General features: G+C 36.1%; 2 long non-coding RNA genes across 2 annotated transcripts; both read left to right on the top strand.

Moving 5' to 3' along the window:
* Positions 1-2057: 2057 nt before the first annotated feature.
* LOC149045535 (uncharacterized) lies at positions 2058-3919 on the top strand. Its single transcript, XR_016187270.1, has 2 exons — positions 2058-2226; positions 3760-3919. It is a non-coding gene; the product is annotated as an uncharacterized LOC149045535 (long non-coding RNA).
* A 3887-nt stretch (positions 3920-7806) lies between these two features.
* On the top strand, positions 7807-10167 carry LOC149045534 (uncharacterized). Its single transcript, XR_016186653.1, has 2 exons — positions 7807-9352; positions 9829-10167. It is a non-coding gene; the product is annotated as an uncharacterized LOC149045534 (long non-coding RNA).
* The last annotated feature ends 8316 nt before the right edge of the window (positions 10168-18483 follow it).

Raw genomic sequence — 18483 nt, 5'->3', positions numbered from 1 at the left:
GGTGTAAAATAAGTCCTATCCAGCTTTAAATATTCTCTGAGGGGGGAGAGGGGCGGGTTTTAATCAGTCAAGGCGATCCAGTTATAGTCTATATATAAAGGAAATTCCATTGTCAATCAGGATTGGTTTAATAGGTCAGTCAGGTCGTAAACTAAACTCACTGTTTTGATGAAAAAAAAAACATAGTAATAAGATCATGATGATTCTGATCCAAGGCCACATAACACGCGTGTCGCATCGTGTTTTGCGCAAAGCAAGTTGCAGAATAAAGAACGTGAAAGATGCAACAGGAAAAAGCACGTTATCTACAAAATTAGGTTCCTAATTGTTGCTTTGATCTGTTTTGCTGTTTTTTTTCCTTTGTTTCGTGGTTTTTTTTGTTCTTGGTTTTTATTCTTCTTTTTGTTTGTTTCGTTTGTTTCATTGTTTTTTGTATTTTCCATTTCAATCAGTTTTCACCCAACCTGTCTAAATTCTTTAATCTTTGCCTTTGTTGCATGCTGGCGTGAAGAACCCACGGGTCAAAGTCCAGTAGCCTAAACAAAGAGCTCAGTCTCCTCACACAGTCCACGGTGTTGGAGAAAACCAAAGTACGGCCTGGGTACCGGGAAAGGAAATAGTAGAGATATAGGTCCTTGAAAGAAAATTCAAAATAAATCTTAATGAGGTGATTTTTACAACAACTGTATGTTTCGTAGTTCTCCTTCGATTTCACTTGGTACACCTCTGTGGCTCCGTGGATCATGTTCCTAGACAGTGCGGTGTACATGTAGATGCATTTGGCTCAAAACAATAATAAAAAGTAATAAAAAGTGTATCCTGGATCTTGAAGTGTTTCGCTTCCTTGTCAGCTCAACTATTACAAACCTTCTCTTCAATTGCACATGAAATCTTTGCTTCCGTCAGGGTTTCTACGGTTCCTCTCTTGTTAGTGACATCGATAATTTTACAACTGTTCTTCTGCAGCCCAACTTTGTCCATCAGCGACACTAAATATGTTACAAAGGCAACAAAGGCAGAGATTAAAGAATTTAGACAGGCCAGGTGAAAACTGAGTGAGTTGGTCATTCTTTGAGCTTTTTCAAGTTGTGTGGATGGTGTGGTAACTGTTTGTTCCAGATTATCCTGAAGATTTAAATCAGAAGACAATACTATGTAGCTTTTTTTTTTTCCCCCGTGAGCCAAACTTCTAGAGAAAACCAAAAAGAAGCTTCTGTTCTTAGATATACATAATTGTGCATGTATGGGTAAAGACTGAAAAAATGCATGAGCCCTTGGGACAATGCAGTCTGCTGTCTTCAAAAAATTTAGGACAAACTGCTCTCAAAATGATTTCGATCAATTCCTGTATTTCCATGTAGTTCTTGTGGTGAGTGTTGTTGTTGTTTTCTTTTTGTTTGTTTGTTTCTTTTTTCATTTAAGGTATGACTGGCAGTTATCTTAGTTTTGATTCTCATGTCCAATACACCTAATCTGACTCAGGAGACAAGTCATTTCATTTGAGTCAGGTTGAGGATTATTATTAAGCGTCTTGAAAATCGACTTGTGGTAAGACATTTCCACCTTAAGAGGCACGGTTTATTCAGATTTCCAGTATCACAAGATGACTTAACCACTAATTAACTTCTGGTTGGTCGATTTGTGAACGACTCAACCCAATTTGGATGTATTGGACAACCCTCAACATTTAATAATTAAAGATAAGTTATGATAAAAAATAAATAAACAAAATAATTTAAAAAGATAATTTTTCCCAATTTCTCGTAAAATACAAGGGTAATTTCACCACGTGCTTGAAGTGAATCTTACATTTGTATCTTCTAAATTTAACTATGCGGTATGTTTTAAAGCACTTTAAGCAATTCACCTCCTACAGCGGCCATTCTTTTATTTTCTTCTTCTGAGCTGGTCCACCTGCACCAATTCCTGCTAGCTCTTCTGGATGATAATCTTCCATGACTTCAAGGGACATAAATCCATCCATTTCGCCCGCAAAGAACGAAGGATCGTCCAATTCTACTGGTTTCCATTTTCGCTTCTTCCCTTTCGAATTCTTCTCTGAGGTCAGCATTAGATTCCATCCACCAAAACCACCTTGGTCGAGAGGGACTGAGATGGAATGATGGAAAAAAATTACGAAGCTACGACAACATGCCGACTTATCCCGATGACCCAAGTGTATTATTTGTTTGGGAAATTGCGTCAAAACTTTTCACTAAAGAAATGGTAAGTATTAATTTATTGTTCGATTGTAGTATTATAAAACATTTTACGCAATTTTATGCAGATATTTCACGTATTTAAAAGGTGCTTAGATGTTACGTAGTTTTGGTGGATGTCATTAGGGAACATCCACCAAAACTTTAACCAAAACCATCAACAATATATTTTTTAAATTTTATCTATAGCCATTGTTAGATGTTCAGGGAGACAAAAGATTTATACCACTAATTAGCAGTTAGTGCTCTGGCTAATTATTTTTTATGGTGCACAATTGCTGACCGACCAAACGTTCATAATGATTATCATAACTCTTAACACATAGAATAAAGTGGTTTTGGTGGATGTTTCTCTCCATCCACCAAAACCACCACAGAAATTTCTGCTACTTCCTTACAGAAGACTGATGTGACCTGCTATTTGGAGTACATAACCACAATCTATTTCTTTGTATGTAGAGATATTTTGGAAAGTTCTTGAGTCAGCACCTTTTATTATTGAAACCATAATCATAACATGGTGCATAATATAGAATACAAAAGGTTCTGGTGTGGTAATCATGTAATCTTGAAACAGGAGAGTTTTTAACTGACTTAAACTGATTTAAACAAACATTTGCAACAAAATTCCAGGTCCAGAAATTTCTTCCACTATTTCCGCCAAAATCATAACCTTTAAGTACAACAAATCAGCACATTAGTAATTGTTATCAGGGGTCTGAAAATCCTATAAATCTTTCACATTTATTTCAAGTAACCTTTAATTTCACATGGATGAATAAGTATACACTCAACATGCAGAATGTCTTACAGTTTACAAACTATTTCCCTTTGTATGGATAGACAGTGAAAGGCCTTTGCCAAATTGGTGAATCAAACCATTGTATACCATGCATTTTGTGATAATTGTTTGTTTTTGCTCACAATACCCAGAAAAATGGAGGGGATAAATTTAAATAGCAAATTCTATGGTTAAAATTAAATAACATTGGAAGATCAAATTAACTTTGTACTGTTTAAAATTCAGTTTTGGTTTCTTGCTTATTCCAGCCTCTTGATATTCAAAAGCATTCCTTGTCATTTTTGTGTTCTTCTGTGTACATAACTTGAAAAATAAACACAGAGAAAGGAAACCACAAAGGATTAAACTTGAAGCTAAAGCAAAGTTTAAGTTGAGCCATAGCTGATCCAAATACTGAGCACTTTGTATTGTAACCCATTTAGCAGTAAAGTTTATCTATATGTCTGCCAGCTTGTCACAAGTCTTACCCCTCTCCTTCAAAAGTCTCTATAAATAAATTTTTCTTTGTGGTCCCTAATTGATGATTAGTATATTACAGCTCCTCAATTTTCCTCTCTCAAGTCAAGGTTACTCTAAATTTAACAAAGTAATGGACTTGATAAAACTAAAACTATAACTCAGCTGGCTGCTACTTGCAACCTTAATTTCTAGATATCAGTATACAATAATCAATATGTTATAAATAAGAACCCTAATGCTTAATTTTGCAGTGATCACCTTCCTCCTTTTCATTTGCAGACCAGACTGGAACCTCTATAGGTGTGTTTGCTTGTTTTGAGTGGGGATGGAAGAAAAGGAGTCACGCCGCATATCTGATTTATTAAATCGCATTTGTTCTGTTTATACATGAGTAGAACTACCTTGTTCTCTGAAAAAAATAAAATTTCTCGCATTTTTATCTGTGCTTCGCAGTCAAACTTCCTTGTGTCTTGGACAAGAAATCTTATTTTCTTGAAAACAAAATCTTTGTTTCCAGCCTTCTGTAATAGGTAAATATAACAGTGTAAGATAAGTGACAGTGTATTTCTCAAGTTATTTTTTGGAATGTGACAAAACGGAAGTGTCATAGCGTGATAAGGAGCAAACATATGATTGCTTGATAGAATGCAAAAAATGCAGAATTGCATATATTTTCTCCTTTGTCAGCAGCATATGTTAGTGAAAAGTTCTTACAATTGTTAACTTCTAAACCATCTTCAATTTAGCCAAGATTGAACTGTTATCACGTTTGTCATAAAAGTATTCTGAGATCAATGTCATATGACCCATTCATGTATTTGACCTTTCAAATTAGCAAGCCATAGTTGACAGAAATGGTGAAACAGAAAATTAACTCTGAAGTGTAAATTAAAGTGCTATTTAAACCCATGAATAACCCACAGGGCGTTAGCCCTAATAAAGGGAAACAGGGAACCACACGAGGCAAAGAAAAAATCTTTTGACCTCGGTGGGAATCGAACCCACGACCTCCGGATTAGATCTACCGTTACTCTGCCGACTGAGCTACGAGGTCGCACAGAGAAAGTCGGGGACGATTTAGGATGGTGAATCGCGGCGAAGAGAAAGTAAGGGTACATATGAATGTTGTGCCGAAACACAAAGAAACACAAACACAAACACAAGAAACACAAAGGTTGAGGATAAAAAGAAATTATTATATACAGTACTTCTTCTGTATCTTTTCGTTTCCTTTTCTCTCCAGCTGTTCAATCTATGCCGTGCTGACAATTGAACACTTTCCTTCCCAAAATTAGGAAAGGCACACCAGTAAAAAACGAATTTTTGCTCCTTAAATATCTCATGCATCTTCCCCCAGTATTTTGTGACTTCTGTCCGAGGAAGGAGGTGTAAGCATTAAATTAACCCGAATGATTCCACGATTGTGGTATCATCCAAGCCATGCCAGAGGACTTGAACTAGACAAACTAGTGAGAATGCACAATAGCGATAGCAAAGCTTTGTAATGCTAAAGAGCTTTATCAAATATATATAAATATATGTTCCCGAAACCTTTGACAGCTTTAAAGAAAGAAAACTTCGTCGTCAATCCTGTTTCAAATTCCGCAATAAGTTTAAGCGCCTCATTAACAGAATTTACGTATCCTAAATTATCTGCATGTCTACCATCAATGGTTCGCGACTTAAAATTCTCGCTATGCTGTTTCTGTTTGTTCCTCAAGAATCATGGGATTTACAGCTTTTGATGTTCGGCTACATCACTTGCGGATTTCCGAGAATCTTCGGTTCTGTTTTGCAAGTCATTAAATATTCCATCTCAGTCCCTCTCGACCGAGGTGGTTTTGGTGGATGGAATCTAATGCTGGTACAACTGTAGCGTTGCAGTTGTGTCTTCCGTTGTAGTTATGTCCTCACACCTAATAACCAATAGAATGCGGTTTTATTTCTTCCAATCAAAGTGCGTTGTGAACGTGTCTTTTGCGTGTCACTTCCCAACTAGGGAAGGGATGCAATGCAAAATTGTGAGACTCGTTAAGTTTTCCGCGCTCGAAGTTTGAGAATTTCATGGGCTATTCTTGTTTCATGGGCTTATCCTTGATGCCTTTTGGGACACTTCGGATTGTTGAAAGATTAATATTCTTGTTGCGTTTTTAAGCGCGAAGTATCAGTGAAATTTTCTTCGATACGTTGGAAAGGTTAGGAAGACGAGAATTTGACATTGCCTCGTAGCTTCCCTTATTGGTTTGGAGTGCGCTGGTGATCGAAGTTGTGCTTTTTTGTCGGAACTACTAAAGGAAGGTAAGGTTTCGGTTGCATTTTATGCTAGTATTTTGTTAAATTCAAATATTACAACCATTCTTCTAAGATCACGTTCAAGTTTTGGGCTTAATACTGTAGATTTCATGTGACAGCATGGCGAAGCGTGCGAGTAACTACTAACTTGGATTCATTGAATCCTTCAGTGTCGAGGGCTGATTTTTTTATTTTGCGTGGGACATGTAAAACTAGATGTTACATAATTGAAAAACAGGGCAGATCTCGGTGTTTCAATGCCCAAAAATGTGTGATTTTCTCCATCTCATTGTGCCTACAATGATGGCTATTATGGATACAGTGGAAGACATGTATTCATTGTAAATGTATGGGACTACGCAAAAATTCAACCTCTGGTATGGTTGATGTCAAATATCACATATCCTGGGAGGTTTACTCACAAACTGCTAACTCGTATGATGAAGATCTGGTCTCTTTCATAAAGGATAGGGTGCTGTCTCCCAATCCTCTCCAACAAATAACAGTTGGGTTACAATATATTAGATCATTCTCTTTGCTCACCCAGAAGGGACAGAATTGCAGCAAAATTGCTCTTCACTTAATAATTAGTGCTTTGCTATTTAAATCAGTGGCTGACATATGCCACTTTCTTTATTTTGATCAATTTAGAGTAAAGTCCCCTGTACCAAATTATAAGGAATATGATAATAATATGTATGTTATATGTTACCACATTATCCATACTTTTTCAGCTATGTGTCACAAACATTAAAATGAAATAAACACTAATTCATGCAGAAATGAATACTTAATTCAATACAGACTATTGCCAACTATTAGCAATTATTGCTCCTACATGTGTTAGCAAGAACTTGGTCTTGTTGGCATTCATTGTGAGCATTTGGCGATCTGTATATTAGTGGAGAAACTCTCTGCAACTATCTTTGCTAAGAAAATACCAATCCTTTCACCCTTACTAAATATCATTCATACAGGTATGGATGAGAACCAGCGGCAAAGCAAAGAAAACAAAAGTGCTGATGAGGTGGTAAGCTCTATTCTAAACATTTTCTTGGCGAATTATGCACTAGTTATAAAAAGGTATATGTTGTGCTTAATTTTTGTCCTTGGTATAAACATCATTTTCCTTTGGTTTTGTTAATGATATGAATGAAATATGCATTTTGTGTAAAAGAAAGATAAAATTTAGCTCCTAGCCTAAGTTATGATGAGATGATGTGTCACTATCAATTTGGCCTCTATTAAAAGTAAAAGAATTAAACTAAGGATAAAACTAAACCACAGCATACCTATACTAAACCCTCAGCCTGTTTGTATCAATATTACTATTTTTTCTGGTGTTCACCCAATAGATTCAATCCACTCACAGACAAATATGGCACCTGTGCATTTTACAATTACTCTTAGGCTAAGGCACTCGTAGAAAGCAATATTTCACAAAACAACAACATTATGTATGCAAGGTTTAAATTTTTCAGACCTTTACTGCTTGTTTTTATGAGTGGTTCCAGTATTTTCTTGCACAAAGAGTTCTGGTTGAATGTACCAGTCACCATGTTTTTTGGTATGGTGGTTTACAGTAATTGTTGTATGAAGTAACCTTCACCAATATTAATTTTGTGAACTTGTCACTGACAAAGAGCTAGTTCATGATTAGACATTGATCGTTTCATTAATTGCCATGCTCTACATTTATCATTGAAGTAATGATTAACTCCTTTGCCATCAGTAATTGCATTAAAGATACTGTGTTAGAAATCACAGCACTGTACCCCAAAATCTAATGTCGTCCTCAGCACAATCTCATTTTTTGAGCAAGGCAAAAGTAAATATCAAACAAGACCACACAGACATCATCACAGAGACAACATTGCTATGTATAATGTTTATATAGTTAGTTACATAAAAGGTACTCTATTCATTAATTCAGTGTCAATACTCACCCTCGTAGCAGCTATAATTTTTAGCCAACTTGGGAAATAGTGACCTAAAATGGACCCTTTTGGACATCTGAACTTTTAAATTTCCTGGGGAAGGTTCCCCAGACTTTGCCATCCAAGTGGGAATAAATGGCTGTCACACTGTCATTTTGGTCCCTCCCAGCTGCTCAAACGTTGTCCCTCCTTTCCACAATCTTACCAAAGCCCCCATATGTGTAGTATTATAAAAACATTGAAGTGAAGTGTGCTATCTCAGCAAGAGGTGATAATCATGCACACTTCTAAGTGAGTCATCATAGCAGATGTTTGGTGAGGTATTGCATTCTGTGCTCAAAGTCTAGTTCATGTAGACCTGGGAAAAAAGAATGGGGTGTAGCAGCCATTCATGTCGTTTAATTGCTCTAAGCTCTAATTCGATACTACTGTTCATTTGGCTATCTTTCTTGCCAATACTGTTTCGTTATTTGGGTTATAAAGTATTGAAAGTAATTTGCAACTCTCCATATTTGTTATTTGTAATTGACATGCTTTGCACAGGTGTTGTGGGGTTAGTGGAGAAGTTAACTGTATTTCAAAAATTAAATCTCTTTAAATTGCAGTGAAAGCTATTACTTTTATAGTTATAAAAGTATCAAAGGTAACTTCTCTGAGAACCTTCTCCAGTGTCTGTGATATAGAAGTGTCCACTAAATATAGGTTCATTTATTAAGAAATGTGGGAAGAATAGTATGCAACTGAAAATACAAGTAAGGACTGGAAAAGAATATTTATTCCTTGCTAGTAATCTCAGAACAGCTGTGTGGAGCTGGAAATTAACAGTGCTGGAATACAACAGTAAATCCTGCTGATAAACTGAGAACAGCTGTGTGGGGCTGGAAATTAATAGTGCTGGAATACAATAGTTAACTCCTGCTGAGAAACTGAGAATAGCTGAGAGGGGCTGGAAAATAACAGTGCTGGAATACAACAGTTATCCACTACTGAAATTCAGAAACAGGAAACTTTTAAATACTTTTGTGCAACAATATACTGAGCATGCAGTAATATCTTCCATTGCCTCAATTCCAGTTACTTGTAGAAAGGTCATCTCTGAACCATTAAATAGGATCTGTTTTACCCGTTATGGAAGAAAAAATCTTAACCCTTTAACCCCTAAAAGTGACCAGCATCTAATTTCTCCTTACAATATCTCCCCTGAATCAAACATTGAGTTCATGAGAATAAAGGAAATGACCAACAATTTATAAATCTCATGATTTTTATAAAAACTCTCTTTGTCAGGGCTTCAGGAAATGTATAGAGAACAGTATGGAGAATATGCATACTGATGTTAGGGTGTAAAGGGTTAATCAATAAATGTATGTTTAAGGTAGCAATCTTCTATAACTATTACTTATTCACAAATACTATATTTTATTTAGCAGATTGTAGCTTCAATGGATGCCAGAAATATTTTTATGAAAAACTGGCAGATGCAGTTTTGTATTGTACTCCAGGATATACATCTTTCCCAAAAGATGGTATTTCTTCAGAGAAGAATGAAAACTTAAATGCTTTCTTTAATCAGTATAAAAGACGATTTTTTGAACGACGTAGCCTGAAAAGACCAGTCTACACACTAAAACTTGACCAAGAAGGTAAGATTGTCCGTGAAGAAGTGTTGTGTTTAATCATATCTATCTCGCTCAAATATCTAGAGGAAACACTTTGGTTGAAGGAGACAAATCTTACAGTTTTAATTTGATAGCTATGGCAACATCAAAATCTTGTGAAAGATAGGAGGAGAAAGCATTGTAGGAACGGTGAAAATTCTGGTACAGGTATTTCATGAAGACGAATAATAAATGTATACACGACTGTTGGTGTGTCTGGTGCCAAAAGATTCCCTTTTGTCTAACCCTGACCCAAAAGGTTTTATCGTTTGAGTCTAAGGTGAGGCCAGATGATGCTCACCTGAGGCAGGACTTTTAATTGGGACTCTGTGTTTTTTCCGGCTCTACTCAGAGAGGTTAAAGTTACAGGACATTTTTCTGGAAAACTTCCCTTCCATCTTATTTGGACTGCAACAACATTGTGCTTGTCTGTAATTTTCTCATTTATATTTTTATTCCAGTTCGGTGTCACAAGTGTCGAGGGTTTGGCCACGTACGTGCCGAATGCCCAACGAGACGCGGCCCGGTTGTGCCCCACCAAGATCAAGATCAAGGAAAAGAAGTGATAGTTAATAATTATCATTTTCACGCCTCTCTTGACAATGTAAGATTTCACTAATAAGTTTAGTCAGTTATCTTACATTGCCAAGAGGTTTATTTTATACTTTAATACTAATATTCAATTAATTAAAAACGTACACGTGATTTATCAGTATTATAAATTTAATGTATATTGTTTCTTTTTTTATTTTTACGTGATCGAAAGACATTAAATATTTGGAAGAGAAACTTAAAACTTGTCCTTTGCTTACATAGATTTTTCTTTTGTTACGCCCTACTAAGTGACTCTTGATGTCATGTCAAGTTCTCCATTGGTTCCACAAGTAAACAGACACCATGCACTAAACCCTTTAATTATTCTGTTACGGTGAATAGTACCCGTGGGCCTCTTCGTAGATGTTCACTTTGCTTATAACGCAAAGATAAATAGTTTGCCGTCAATGTATGCACATGCATCTGTGTATACAGAGACTTCTGGGGAAATTTCTCATTGCCTGAAAACATTTTTAACGCTAAACTGACTTAAATTCCAAGGGTGTGAGGAATATGCAGACCCTTGTCAACAATCAGAACATCACAGTGGTAAAACATAACACCAAAACTTGCAGACTGATAAACTGATATTTTATAGGGAAGGCTGCATTCTCTTTTCCAGCAAAATAATCTCCTCAGACTCGGTGATATTTGTCGAATAATCCCCAGGCTTTGTGCAGGGGATTCTACAGTGTACCGGCTAAAATTATTGACCTCACCCGAGGGTAAGCTTTCATTGAATGTGGAAATTCTCAAAAAATGAAACAAATTCTGACAATTTATCCAGCGAGTAGAATATATCTTAACATACCAAATCCAATCTTCACCCCAATTTTCCATTTTCTCAATCAACTTTAGAAACACGTGGTTAATTGTGACAATTCATCCTACAAGTAGATAATATCACAACTTTTCTATATCCAATCTTTACCCCGATTTGTTCAATTAACTTTAGAAAAAACAATTCGAGTGGTTAATATCATAACTTGCAATATTCAATCTTTACCCCTGATTTTCCATTTGTTTAATGAATTCTAGAAAAACGGGATAAGTTCTGACAATTCATCACGCAAGTGGAATATAACCTTAGTTGTCATTTCAAATCTTTACCCCAATTTTCTTTGTTTTAATGAATTAGTTCTAGAAAAACAGGGTAAACTCTGAGAGTTCATAAAACCCTTAGCTCCCATATGCCATCCTTCACTCCGAGTTTCCAATTTTGCCATATCAAATCTTTACCCTTATTTTCCATTTTTTTTTTTCGTTTATTAGAGACAAATAAGGTTAAATCTTACAATTAATCCCACATGTAGGATACATCATAGCTTTTCATAGTCAATCTTCACCCCGATTTTCCGTTTCTTGAGTAAATTCTGGAAAAATGGGGTAAAATCTGAGTATTCATCCTTTAAGTGGAATACATCCTAACATGTCACATTCAATCTTTGTCCCGGTTTTTTGCTTTTTTCCCAAGAATTCTGTACACAATGGGGTAAAAAAGGACAATTCATCCTACAAGTGAAACATATCCCAACTTGTTATGTGTAATCTTTACCCGATTTTCCGTTATTTTCAGAGAATCCTAAAAAAACAATTCATCTCATAAAAGAATGTATTCTAACGTGCCGAATTAATTTTTCAATGAATTCTGAAAACGGGCTAAATTGTGTCCATTCATCTTTAAACTGAAATAAATTATAACTCGGGACATCCCTAATTTTCCATGTTTTTTTTCTAATTAATTCCAGAAAAAGGGGGTTAATTCTGAGAATTCGTCCCGTAAGTGAAATACATTTTAAGTTTCCATATCCAATCTTCAACCCGGTCTTCTATTTTTATTTCAATGAATTCCAGAAAAACGGGGTAAGTTATAAGAATTTATAGCGTAAGTGGAGTATATCCTAAGTTGTCATATCTTATCTTGACCCCGATTTTCCTTTTTTAATGAATTAATTCAAGAAAAAGAGGGTAAACTCTGAGAATCCATGCTACAACTTCCCAAATGCCATCTTTGCTCCGATTTTCCATTTTTTTTAGTGAATTCTAGAGAACAAGGGTAAATTGTTAGAGTTCATCCCGCAAGTGGAATGCAACCTGTACGTTGTCTTGTCAAATCTTCCCTGATTTTCCTTTTTTTTTAATGAATTAATTATACAAAAACGGGGTAAACTCTGAATTTATGCTAATAGCGGATAATTCCCGTAGTTCCCTTATGCCATCTTTACTCTGGTTTTGCAATTTTTTTTTCAAGGAATTATAGAAAAACGGGGTGAATTCTAGTAACTCATCCTCCAAGTGGAATATATTCTATTAACCTGCCACATCTAATCTACTTTACCCCGATTTTCCATTTTTTTTTGGATGAATTATAGAAAAACGGGGCACATTCTGAAAATGCTTCCACCAATTGGAATTTATCATGTTTATCCTACTGACTTGCCATATCCTATCTTTACCCGATTTTCCATTTTTTTTTTCAATGAATTCCAGAAAAACGGTATGAATTTTAAGAATTCGTCCCCCAAGTGGCTAATACCCTCAGTTCCCATATGCCATATTCACCCCGATTTTCCATTTGATCGGTGAATTTTAGAAAAACGAGGTAAATTCTGAGCATTCATACTACAAGTGGATAATAGCTGAAGTACCCATACGCTATCTTTACCCCGATTTGTGATTCATTCCAGGACTTCTACTTTTTCTCGACTTTGAAAAGGCCTTCGACACGGTAGAATGGTCTTTTCTTCCAAAAACTTTACAGTGTTACAATTTTTGGCAATCTGCTATCAACTGGAAGCTCTTTTACCATAACACAGAAAGCTGCATTCTTAACAACGGTTGGTCTAGCAACTTCTTCAAACTTGAAAGGGGGGTAAGGCAAGGCTGCCCTCTCTCTCCGTATCTCTTTATTCTCTGTGTAGAAATACTAGCCGAAACAATACGGCAAAATAAAAACATTAAGGGCATAAAAATAAACGAACAAGAAGTAAAAATCAGTCAATACGCGGATGATACTACCCTTATTTTAGATCGATCGCCCGCCTCTCTAACAACCTCCTTACAAATATTAGACTTTTTCAGCGAGATTTCTGGTCTCCGATTAAATAGCAAGAAAACTGAAGCTTTGTGGATCGGTGCGAATATTCGAAACGAAACACATCTCAGACCCGACAAAGATTTTAAATAGGTAAAAGATAAGGTTAAGGCTCTAGGCGTATGGCTCTCCACCAACCCCAAAACCACTATAGAAGCTAATTACAACGAAAAACTAACCAAAATCAGAAACAGCTTAAGCTGCTGGGAACTGCGCCGTTTAACCTTATTAGGAAAAATTACAGTTTTAGAAAGCCTTATTGCCTCTCAACTGGTTTACATCCTGTCCCCTCTGCCGTCCAACCACAGCGCTCTAACAGAAATAAATAATATGTTCTTCAATTTTGTATGGGATGGCAAGGGAGACAAGGTAAAGCACAACATAATGATCAACGACTACGAGAACGGAGGGTTAAGGATGATTGATATCAAAAATTTTCAACAAAGCTCTTAAATCAAGTTGGGTAAAAAAATATCTAGATCCGGAAAATGAAGGAAAATGGAAACTTTTGTTTGACTATGAATTACAAAATCTAGGTGGTGTCGAATTTTTTCATACCAACCTTAATAAACAAGATCTGTTAAAAACTATAAAAACTGCAGAGGCCTTTACTTCAGAAATACTCCACATCTGGTCAGAAATCTCACTTGAAACTAATTTCTCCTCCATTGATCAGCTAAAGGCGCAAAGTCTATGGCATAACTCTCTTATACGTGTCGGTAACAAACCTGTATACTATCGTTCATGGTCTGTAAAGGGAGTTAAAACAGTGGGCCATTTGATGAATGATGCGAATAGTTTCCTATCTTTCTCTGATTTTAAAGAGCTTTACGACATTAAAACAAACTTCCTTACTTTTCAAGGCATCTTATCAGCTGTTAAGGCCTTACAAAAAAGCAAAGAAGCTAACTTCAACAGCTGTAATACTGCATACGAAACTACCTTCGACACCTTCCTAAAGACGACAAAACCAAAAAGACTAACATAGAAAATTCTGACGAGCAACAGAATGCATGCTCGAAACACCAGATAATGTCGACTGGAAGGCAGTTTACAGAACTCCTTTTCTGTGCACAAAAATCACAAAATTGATTGTTTTTCAATTTAAGCTACTGCACAGAAGACTAGCCACCAACACTTTTCTTACCAAGGTAAACCTTAGGGACAATGAGCAGTGCACTTTTTGTAAAAGTGAGAAAGAGGCTCTCATCCACCTATTTTGGACTTGTGATATATCCAACCGTTTCTGGCAAGGTCTTAAACAATGGATAATTAACCTTGGAGAACCTTTCGCAGAAATTTTCAATCTATCGCCATTTATAGTACTAGGGCTTAAGCCACACAAAAACAAGAAACTAAACTTCCTTTTTGTGGTCACTAGATATTTTGTATGGATATGCAGAATGCGCAACATCTCTCCGGAAATAAAAACTTCCCCCTCTTCTTCTCACATTATAATGCATAAATCATTATTGTAAGAAAAACCATGCTTAAAACAAGCACAACACGCATTAACTTAGTGTTTTCTTTAATTCTGTTTACATATAATTTGATGTTTGTATCCTTTTTTCCTGCACTTTTTTGTTTTCTTTTAAACTACCTTCTTTTCTATAAATTGTGAGTAGTGCACTCTGGCTGTAAACGCTTTTTTGTTTTGTTTTTTTCTTTTCTTTTCTTTTAATATATAGTTATTTGTTTAGTCGCTCTTCAACCAGTATTGTTTTAAATATTGTATTGCACTGTAACGTACGTATTTGTAAAAAACAAAAAACGTAAGTAATGTAGCTATAGATGTAACTGTACTGTAAGTTATTTTCTGTAGCCGTGATATAAGTAATATAGCTGTAATTAAAGTAATATAGTTGTTTTTGTATTAAAAAATAAATTAAAAAATTTATAAAAAATAAATAAAAATATTGTGACAGTCAGATTTTAAAAAAAAATATTTACCCCGATTTTCCATTTTTTTCAACAAATTCTAGAAAAACAGGGTAAAATCTAAGAATGCATCATCCAAATTGAATAGATCCCAAGTTGCCATATTCAAATCTTCAACCCGATTCTCCATTTTTTTTCAATGAATTCTAGAGAAACGGGATTAATTCTGCGAATTCATCGGCAAGTGGCTAACACGTTAAGTTCCCATAAGCCATCTTTACCCCGATTTACCATTTGATCAGTGAATTCGAGAAAAACGGGGTAAATTCTGAGCATTCATGTTACAAGTGAATAATACCCGAAGTTCCCATATGCTATCTTTACCCCGAATTTCCATTTTTTTTTTCAGTGAATTAGGCAAAAAACCAGGTAAAATCTGAGAATTCATCCTCCAAATAAAAAGGATCCCAGGTTACCATATCCAATCTTTAACCCGATTTTCCATTTTTTTTCAACGAATTCTAGAAAAACGGGATAAATTCTACGAATTCATCCGCAAGTGGCCAACACGCTAAGTTCCCATATGCCATCTTTACTCAGATTTTCCATTTGATCAGCGAATTCTAGAAAAACGGGGTAAATTCTGTGAAATTCATTCTTTAGGTGGAATATATCCTACTGACTTGCCATAGCCAACTTTACCCCGATTTTCGATTGGATCATTGTGTGAATTTGTCATAAACGGGGTAAATTATGACAAATCCACCCAAACGTGCAATAAATCCAACAATGATCTAGAAACAGTACTAAAAAAAGAACAGCTAAAATCAGCGGGACCGCAATAAAATCACATCCCAATCTACTACTTCAAATTTTTACGGAGGGCTTAGTGCGATACAGCAAAAACCTACAATATTTAAAATAAACAACCAAAGGCCAAACTTCTGTGATTCAAGGAAGACTTCGTGACGCGACGCAGACAAATCATCACAACTTTGACCTCTCAGTCGATCTCACCTCCAGCAGATCAGCGAAGCGTCAAAAATATATAATTTCATGCCGACGAACCATAATCTATGATCTTCAGCTATTAAACAAAATAAAACAATTGTGATATGACGCCACATTGTGCTTTTGTCTTAGCTTGTGTGTAAAATGTTGTCAATGGAGTCGCAAGTCGAACAATGAGGACAGTAAATAAAGCAAGACTGCAAATAAAGCGTGAACAATAACGCATCTTTTGGTCGAAAGTCGCTTTGTTATTTACGTAGCGAGTTATTCTTCCACGTTTAGGCTATAACAACGATGCGATCACACGGCGCCAACGAAGGAACGATAGAACTTCAAAGAAAATAATGTGAGAGGCCAATGATCCGGTTCGCAGTGATCATGCGAACAGCATGTTTTCCTGAGATCAGTTACCGGAAAATACTGGTCAAATTTTCCACTTATCCCGACCCCCTCGAATAAGTACTTTTGCTTGAAGACATAACTACAACGGAGTCTCTTAACCAGTCCTAAGCCGCGTGTCGCTCGATAGATCACAGGATATGATTGGCCACTCTATCACATTACGTCAGAGGACATATCTGCAATGAGAGGACATAAGTGCAACGGTACAACCCTTCTCTGACGTTGTCCGCCATTATGGATTACCCGCCAGAGAAGGACTGGATAAGAAATTGTACTGCGCGCATATTCAAACGAGAGTCATGCGCTGATTTATTGCTACATGACTTTTCTCCCTTCGCCTAGTTCACTGAAACCTTTGTGAAACGTGAATGAAAAGACTAACATGGCGAAAGAACACCGTACATTCAAAGGGGAGTGCATTTATATTGAGCGCTTAAACGAAAACTCGTTTCTTATGAAGAAAGGCTTTGTCCCAAACATGAAGGTAAGTGAACGCGCGCCAAAAATCAGATCGGAAGCTCAACTCCAGCTGAGTGGCGTGCGCGTCAAAATACACGTCTAACGATGTCATACTTGAGAATGTTCATAATATGGTCATCGAAATAAATCCCCTTATACCTGCCATATCCGTCAAAGTAATTTCCTTCTTTGAAATAAGTTTTGTCACAAGGAAAATTGTTTCTGGGACAACTGGGCCCAGGAACCTTTTCTGCCCACGTCATGATCAAATCCCCGTCCCCTGCCCCCCTCCACGTCTCTCATGTCATAACTATTTTCTTTTATTTGTTTGTTTGTTTCAATCAGTCAATTCACGAACTACAGTCAAACCTGTCTTAGGTGGCACCGTATTGAGCACTTGCACTGTAGTAGACGCCATATTCCCGTGGGTGACTGCTTAATACAAGGTTGACTGAAGTGGACAAATAAATTTTGTCCTCACTTCCTCCATCAAACCCAGATTATATCCATTATTGTCCCCATCCCCCCTAATTTCTCACCTTTTCCCCTAGTTGCAGACTGTGGTGTTTTGCTGGAAATTGTTGATGCAAGAATGTCCTAATCAGTACTGGATTAGGATGTTCTGATTAATTAGTACCATGGACAAATTTTTACATACTGTTTCAGATTCAGGACTTGAGGTGTACATTGCAGCTATTCAACTCTAAAGTTCAAACTATTCTTTTCTCTTTTTTCTTTAAAGGTTGAAGGTATTTTAGATATATAGACAAGCTGCTCGAAAAACTAATGTTTGATGAGCTGAAGCACTGGGCTGGAACTCAAGGTGCAGTACTCTAAACATTTGAAAAATACTGTTTTATTTGCTGCATTTGTCTTATTCCTTTTATACAATTAAGTTAAATTGCTCTCCATGTATTGGTGGTTTCCTTCCTGGTGTAAGGCAGATTGCAAATGTTGCAGCTTTGCCTGGAATTGTTGATGTAAAAATGATCATAACTTTTTCTTGTTGAAATTACAACTTAATTTAATTGAAACTTGTCCAATCCTGGGCCCAGTTGTTTGAAGGCTGATAAGTGCTAACCCAGGGTTAAATTTTAATCAGGGTATGTTTAATCCTTTGTTTAAAAGCCTTTTAAAATAATTTACCATAGATTTTTTAGGGCATCCAATCATCAAATTGCAGACTAAAGGAATTGTACATGTAGACTGAATTTCATTTGAAAGCTTTCAGATATGAAATCAGATTTCACACTGACCATTAGTTATCTAAACTCAGCTTTTAACAAACTGACCCTGTACTCTTGGGAAGCAGAGAAAGTGTAAAGTGGAGATGACAAAAGAGTTTCTTGTTATACAATTTGTGTTTCCATAGTATTTTTACACAAAGATTTCACTTAAAGTGATGCCAAATAGAGCATCCAGTTATCCAGTTAGATCCAGTTAGATCCAGTTAGATCCAGTTAGATCCAGTTATTTCATGCAAGATCTTGAGAACACATGCAAATCAGTTTTTCTGCTTTAAGCAAAAGCCCTTAGAACTGTTTTTCTAGGAGTTTTCTTAAGTTGCTGTTTATTTCCCTCAAAAAACAGGAAAACTGAAAGCCAAAAAAGACAAATAGAATTAAAAGGCTACGTACATGATTTAAACTGTATGTGCTCTTACTTACTTCATCAATGG

Source organism: Pocillopora damicornis, chromosome 5 (assembly GCF_964200805.1).
Source record: "Pocillopora damicornis chromosome 5, jaPocDami1.2, whole genome shotgun sequence".
Classification (NCBI taxonomy): domain Eukaryota; kingdom Metazoa; phylum Cnidaria; class Anthozoa; order Scleractinia; family Pocilloporidae; genus Pocillopora; species Pocillopora damicornis.
Note: the sequence above shows the minus strand (reverse complement) of the source record. Positions and strands in the feature narration are given on the sequence as shown.